Here is a 7201-nt window from a genome sequence, read left to right as displayed (position 1 = left end):
GTTGCTGATAACATTCAATTGACTGATGTTGTTAAAAATGTTAATGCTAACGTCCTTTTGTTGCTGTCCTTCTCGTCATCGGGGTCGTATCGTCATCGTCGCCGTCGTTGATGACGTTGCTGTTGTTTGCTGATAATGTTCAGTTTGTGGCTAATGTTATTTATGTAACTGTTAACTCCCTTTTGTTGCTGTATTTTTCTATTTCCTAAAACAGCTCCAATCAAGTAGATTTCGATGAAAGTTGTTCCAGCTACAACAAGTCTAGCGTATTTTTGTACAATCTATAAAGGATTATCGATGACGAATTGGTAGAATTGTCAGAATATCAGAAAGAAAGCCTTGTGATATTCATTCCGGCTTTCTGCGATGTTAGTTAAAATCCATCCGAAGTCAATTTTGTATTTCGAGAAATAAATTACTGGTCCCGAGCTGAGGTTGTCACTTCTCTCATTCTTACAGGAAGAAATCAGCTGTGTTCTGACCAGCTGAGGGCTGCCCAAGATAAGCTATAGGTTACTCTGTCTATATCACATCTCACCTTCGTTAATCTTGAGCAACAAACATTTACAATCCTCAAAAGTGGCACAATTTTTCGGCCTCATAATCTCTAAGGGCTTTTTCCGAAGTTCCTACATATATTACATAGCTAAAACTCTGTCCAGAAGACTCGGCTGAATTCTAAGAGCAAGAAAATTCTTCAGTTCTTATCAAGTGCTGACCCTCTACAAAATTCAATGAAGGTGCATAATTGAATATTAGTCCCACGTGGAGGACGGTGTTGTTGTTAAACTCAAAATCCTAGACATTATCAAAGTCTCACTCAACTACATACTTTGTTGTCTTCTCACTCTGCTATTTTTTTGCTGTTACAACGGCTTCTGCTTCTCTGAACCAGATAGTTGCATACGAGGTCCACTAGGGCACTTCCAATACACACATTTTCTCTTCTTTCGTATACCATATTGCGTCTAACTATCCAAGCCCTGAACTAAACACTGTAGAGAGACTGCGGAGGTCAGGAGCAAAACTGACTAAGCCACAAAAAAAAAAAAAATCATCCAGTAATATTAACAGTAAAACCATCAATCAAAAACATCAGAACAACGACTTCCGCTAAGTAAATGAAGTTAAGGATGCTGAACTCTCACTAGCTCAGTCCAACTGTATTCTTATAGGTCCATTAGAAATGTATGAGTTTATTGATGTAAGCAGTACGTCTGTAAAAATTAACATCATCGTGACAGAATTTTCTGATAGATGTGTCAAAACGAAGTGTTTAGGTCCTACCAGTTCATTTTCATCTGTGACATGATATTAATCGCTATAGTCTCAAAACTATCAAACATAGGAATCGGTCGTTGTTGATGACGTTGTCATCATCGTCAGCGCTGCCGCCGCCACCGCCGCTGTTGAATTCGTCGTTGTTGTTGCTGCTGCTATTGCTGTTGCTGTTTGTTTGTTTGTTTGTTGAGCGAAGCGGTCTTCGTCCCAGAGTGGGAGAAGTCCGAAACGTGGTCCTTTGCTGTTCGTAAGACCCGCAGAAGAGAAAGCAGGTCAACCCCGACACCGAGAGCATCGACGGATGGATGAATGTGCATCCAGGCTCAGCGGTTGCGTAGGAAGTCGGGGATAAGAAACAGGAAGAAAGAGTGAGAGAAAGTTGCAGCGAAAGAGTACAACAGGTGTCGCCACCACCCCCTGCCGGAGCATCGTGGAGCTTTAGGTGTTTTCGCTCAATAAACATACACAACGCCCGGTCTGGGAATAGAAACCGCGATCCTCCGACCACGAGTCCACTGCCCTAACCATTGGGCCATTGCGCCTCCACTGCTGTTGCTGTAGTAGTAGTAGTAGTAGAAGTAGTAGTTCTTGTTGTTGTTGTTGTTTTTTTTTTCTTCTTCTTCTTCTTTTTCTTCTTCTTCTTCTTCTTCTTCTTCTTCTTCCCTTCTCCTCTTCCTCTTGTTCCTTACGACCAAACGAAAATAACCTCAGCATCTACGACGGGAACGACTGCTACCAAAACGACGAAAATAACAACGGAATAAACACTTGAAAACAGGAACAAGAGATAACCACTACATCGTCATCATTATCAATAACAACAAATGCGATAACCACTACATCATCATCATTAACAACAACAACAACAACAACAATAACGGCAGCAAAAACTGTGCTGATAGATAATTGAAGTACTTGAACTGACGTCCAACTCTTGAACAGAGGATAGTTACTTCTGTTGACTGATATCAAGTTCTGGGCCACCGTTGACATGTGCGCTTGGAGTTGAGTTCATAAACTATATCCTATATTGGTTGCGAGCTGGCAGAATCGTTAGCACACCGGGCGAAATGCATAGCCGTATTTCGTCTGCCGTTACGTTCTGAGTTCAAATTCCGCCGAGGTCGACTTTGCCTTTCATCCTCTCGGGGTCGATAAATAAAGTACCAGTTTTGCACTGGGTCGATGTAATCGACTTAATCCTTTTGTCTGCCCTTGTTTGTCCCCTCTATGTTTAGCCCCTTGAGGGCAGTAAAGAAATATATATTCTGATTCGAAGATTTTCACTATCCGTTAAGCTTTCTGCTCTTTGATAATGTTGTTGACATTGTTGTTTAACCCTAGCTTAAACCCGATAGAGTTAATTTATGATCGAAGCAATTTCAGCCGTTATGGTATGTTCCCATTTTTTATACATCCAAGAATAGATTGTATAATGTGCACTTCCGTTTTTTAAGACGGTAGGATGTGATTTGAGTGAGAAAGTTTGGTTACTTTTTTTAGCTTTTCTTGGAATAGCAGAGAGACACCCTAAGCGGAGTCAGCGAAGATATATTGGGTCATCCCATAAATAATACGGTTTTTTTATAATTTTATTTTTCAAAATTAAGATAAAGTTCTTTTTTAATCTAAAATATACTCTCTTAAATTTTCTACAATGCTCTTCCATCTATCTGGTAGACTTGCAAGGCCCCTATTCCAAAATTCACTTGTCCATGACGAAAATATTCCTCCAGTACTGTCCTGACCTAGTCTACAGAATTCATAATTTTTCTGTCTAAATGATTTTGAAGAATAAATGATATTCAGATGGGGGTAATGTCCAGCGAATATAGAGTGGTGGCACCATTTCCCATTCAAACTGCTCCAGCCTTTGAAATGCCATCCTCGCTGTATGTTGCTGAGCATAATACTTATTGAAGAACACCTTTTGTCTTGACACCAAAGATAGTCGTTTTTCTTCTAGTGCTGACTTAAGGCGCTCCAGATGCTCGCAGCAGATCTCATTTGTTATCATTTGGTTTCGGTTTAAAAGTTCAAAGTAGACTAAACTTTTCATATTCCACCAAACAGGCAAGAGTATCTTACGTGGGAGAAGACGACCTTCTTTAGCCTGGGGTGCCGATGTTTCTCCTTTTTTTTGATGAAATTTTTTTATGAAAACAATTTCATCCTATATTAATAGTAGATTTATCACCATTCACTTAGGGACTGGTAACTACTATAAACTGTGGTTTGGAATAGTTCACACGTGTGCTGAGGCTAGTTAAAGGATTTTATATTTAGGTGTACTCATGACTTTTGCTTCTGCTTTTTTCCATGGATGCGTGTAAGTATTTCATTTATTTCTTATCGTATTTTCTACTGATGAGGAAAAACTCCATGGGATTAATCCCGAAATTGATTCAATATAGAAATAACGAACTCTTTTTTTAAAAATTCTGTTGACTAGCTTTCCTGATTTCAGCACGACGTGTATTTATAGTGAGTGTATAATGATATGTGGAAATTGACGACTTAAATTTCTATTATCAGCATATTGGCATGGAAATAATTTTTCTTTTGTCCTTGTTTATAAGTTGTATGTATATATATATATATATATATATATATATATATATATATATATATATATATATTCCTGGACGCGAAATCTGAACACACATAGCACACAAACTCCACATGCAGAAGAAATATGTCCCAACGACGAACTACCTCCAGAACAAAATCAAAATAAGGTAAACCAATTGACCACAAAACAGCTTGCCTAAAAGACAAATCCAAGGAAGACTAACATTCAAAAAATGCCACCTGAAAATAACGGTTCTTAATTCATTTGTTAGAAAACGACCGTACGTGAGGAGTTTAGGTTACATATTTCTCCTCTTGTTCGGCGTCCGGCCGCATTCCAACATTACATAATATAATTAATATAATATAATATTATATAAGCCATAATACATGTTTATAAACAGTGCCAAAGTATATGAAATAAGGACTCCAAAACCGTTCTACTTTTATAAAGAGAAGATAGATTTTATTCACAGTGTACAAAATGATTTGTTATTATTAGCGTAGTGTTGTGTCATGAATGCATGCTTATAATATTTTTTGTGTCCGTGTGTTCGTGTGTGCAACAGAAGTACAGAATAAGGTTTATGCAAATACAACAGAGCATAAGAGAAGTCTCAACATTTTGAGTTAAATGAAGTTATTTTACCAGTTCATGTAGTACACGATAATGAGTTCTATACAAGATTTGAGTCTCGGAGCCGAGATTAGTTGGGTCACTTGTTGTGCATATTTTTCTCTTGATATAGATATTCTTTCAGATATATATACTGCAACTGTTTTTCCGTGGTGAGATTTTCACACTAACAGCATGAGTTGAATCTGTATTTATCTTGTGTACAAGTTGAAATCTTCGCAGATGGAGACGATGTTGGTGATGACGTTATGTCTGTCGCTGGTTTACAATAGCGTCTTCCTATTATGTTTGGCTTGGCTGTCGTCTGCCTTTCGAACTGGAACATGGTTGAATAAGCTCTGTGTGGTCTCCGACCAAGACCTTAAAAGGTCTTTAGCCAAAAGACAGTGAATCGTGATATATCAGCCTATTTAAAGAGTTAAGATGGCTCAAATGAAAAGTCCTATCCGAAAGCCGTGATTGGTCAGTTTACACACTGGCGCGAAATAGGTTGAGACAGACCACGCTTAGATGCTAACCAATCAAATCAGTGGACACAACAAGGTTAAACTAGCCAAAGATGTTTGTAATCTCAAACGAGATCATTCTTAATATTTTTCTCAAACAGTGAAGATAGCAATGAAGAAAACAATATTGCTACACATTCTTCTATTCACGAGAATCTTCGCAAACTAAACGAGATTATGTTTTCCAAAATGGAGGCGAACACCTTTCTCCATATGATCGGCTTGAAAAATTGTTAAGACATTAGGATATTTTCCTACTTTTCTGAACATGAAACCAATGGTAGCTGTAATTCACAAATAAAGAAATTATATCCATCAATGCGGTGTTGAGCACTTATTTTCATCTGTGTTATTGTTTACAGATGCCGGGAAAATAGTTAAGCCATTGATAGTGATGTTGCTAGACTAGCTTGTAGATATCCCTCGATTTTCAGTCACGCAGAAATATTTATCCTCCCAAAATTCCACTTAGTTATATTTTGGCACTCTCAGTCTCAGCTCGTCTTCATACTATTCATATTATTGAGCATATTCTTAAGAAGTCCACAACGAGCAATTTGTGTATTCTTTACATTTCCTCAGCAAAAAGGAAAACGGTGAGCTGGAAATATAAACATCATCACAGAGATATCGTCTCCATGAAATTTATTCCTGTCAAACTGAATCCTATCAGCGACAATAAATTACTATATTTATTTGACTCTAGGATGAAATCAGGATGAAATCAGGTTATTTATGGCTCTGATAAAGGTCTCTTGAAATAAAGCAAGTGAAGGGTCTCTAGCATTTACGATTGAGGAACAGGGTTGACCACTTCCTTTTAATCTAACCAAACTGTAATTAATTACCTCTTATACTGCTGTATCTCTGATAGCACAGTTTTGTTAATGAGAAGTTGATCTGTTGTGACATGTAGCCATCCTTGTTATAGGTAGTTCTGTTTTACAAAAATGTTCATGTTATTTGGTGCAGTGTTCATACTTTTGAAATAACATTACACTCATCGCATTTCCCTCCTCTTGTACCTGACACTCCTCTTGTACCTGACAAATATTGTTTCTTGGTGTAGTTGTTTTGTCGTGAAATAATTTAGCTGTCAATGAAGTTCAAGACTGTAAAAGTTAATTTACACATATAACCAACAGAAGGACTATTTTTGGTAATTTTATAGCAATAAAAGAAATCATTCCTTAACTCAAGAACATGTAATACATAGTTTTGATTTTTTACTGTATCTGGCAGGAAATTTAGTCTAGTAAATTTGCCTGCCAATGGGACCCACCCATCTGCACTCTTTTAGATTGGTTGCTTCCAGTTATATCATAACGTTTCAGAATGTACAGATAGAGCTCTCTCAGAACCATACTATCAACTCTGTTGTTCCCAAGGTTCAAGTTTGTTCCCTGGGCAATTCTTTCTATGTACATCACCTACACAGATATTTATTTATTTATCCCTAATTATTTATTCCTCCCTAAAATCTTGTATCAAGGCATCACACACACGAAGCCAACACATCTCACGCTAATTAAGTAATGATTCCATGGTAGGAGATTTCAAATAATCTTTCTCTCAAAACATGAAAAACGCGCATTCTGAACTAACATCGCTACAAATTCTAGGCTTCACTTATCCTATCAACCAAAATGATTTACAAAGGCAAGAAAGGAAAACGTCTCGAAGGTGGAAGATATTATTTTGGTTTGAGACTAAAAGTTATCAACTACAATTTGGGAGGCTTAAATGCTTACAGGCTTCGAGAATCAGATAATAGTTTAGGATCTGTGGTACAGGCTAAACATCACCTAGTTTGTAGAAGAGGGTGTTTACGCGTATAATGCTAAGTTTACAGTACATATATATATATATATATATATATATATTATATATATATTATATATATATATATATATATATATATGTATGTATATATGTATGTATGTATGTATGTTATGTATGTATGTATGTATGTATGTATGTGTTGTGTATGTGTGTACATATATTCTGAAAATTCAAATTATTTTAAAGTATCATATTGCCTTTGGGCAAATGGAATAGCTACAAGAGAAGGAGGATGTGTATCTCTCTACATGTGTTTGTTGAAATTGTGCAACTATCTGTTTGTATTCATTCTGTTGTTTCTGTTAGAGTCTGTGCGTCAGCGATTGAGTGTATGCGCATTTGTTGTGTTTTGAAGATGTAAAAA

The sequence above is a fragment of the Octopus sinensis genome, linkage group LG3 (genome assembly GCF_006345805.1).
Source record: "Octopus sinensis linkage group LG3, ASM634580v1, whole genome shotgun sequence".
In the NCBI taxonomy this organism is placed as follows: domain Eukaryota; kingdom Metazoa; phylum Mollusca; class Cephalopoda; order Octopoda; family Octopodidae; genus Octopus; species Octopus sinensis.
The sequence above is the reverse complement of the archived record's forward strand: the minus strand, read 5'-3'. Positions refer to the sequence as shown.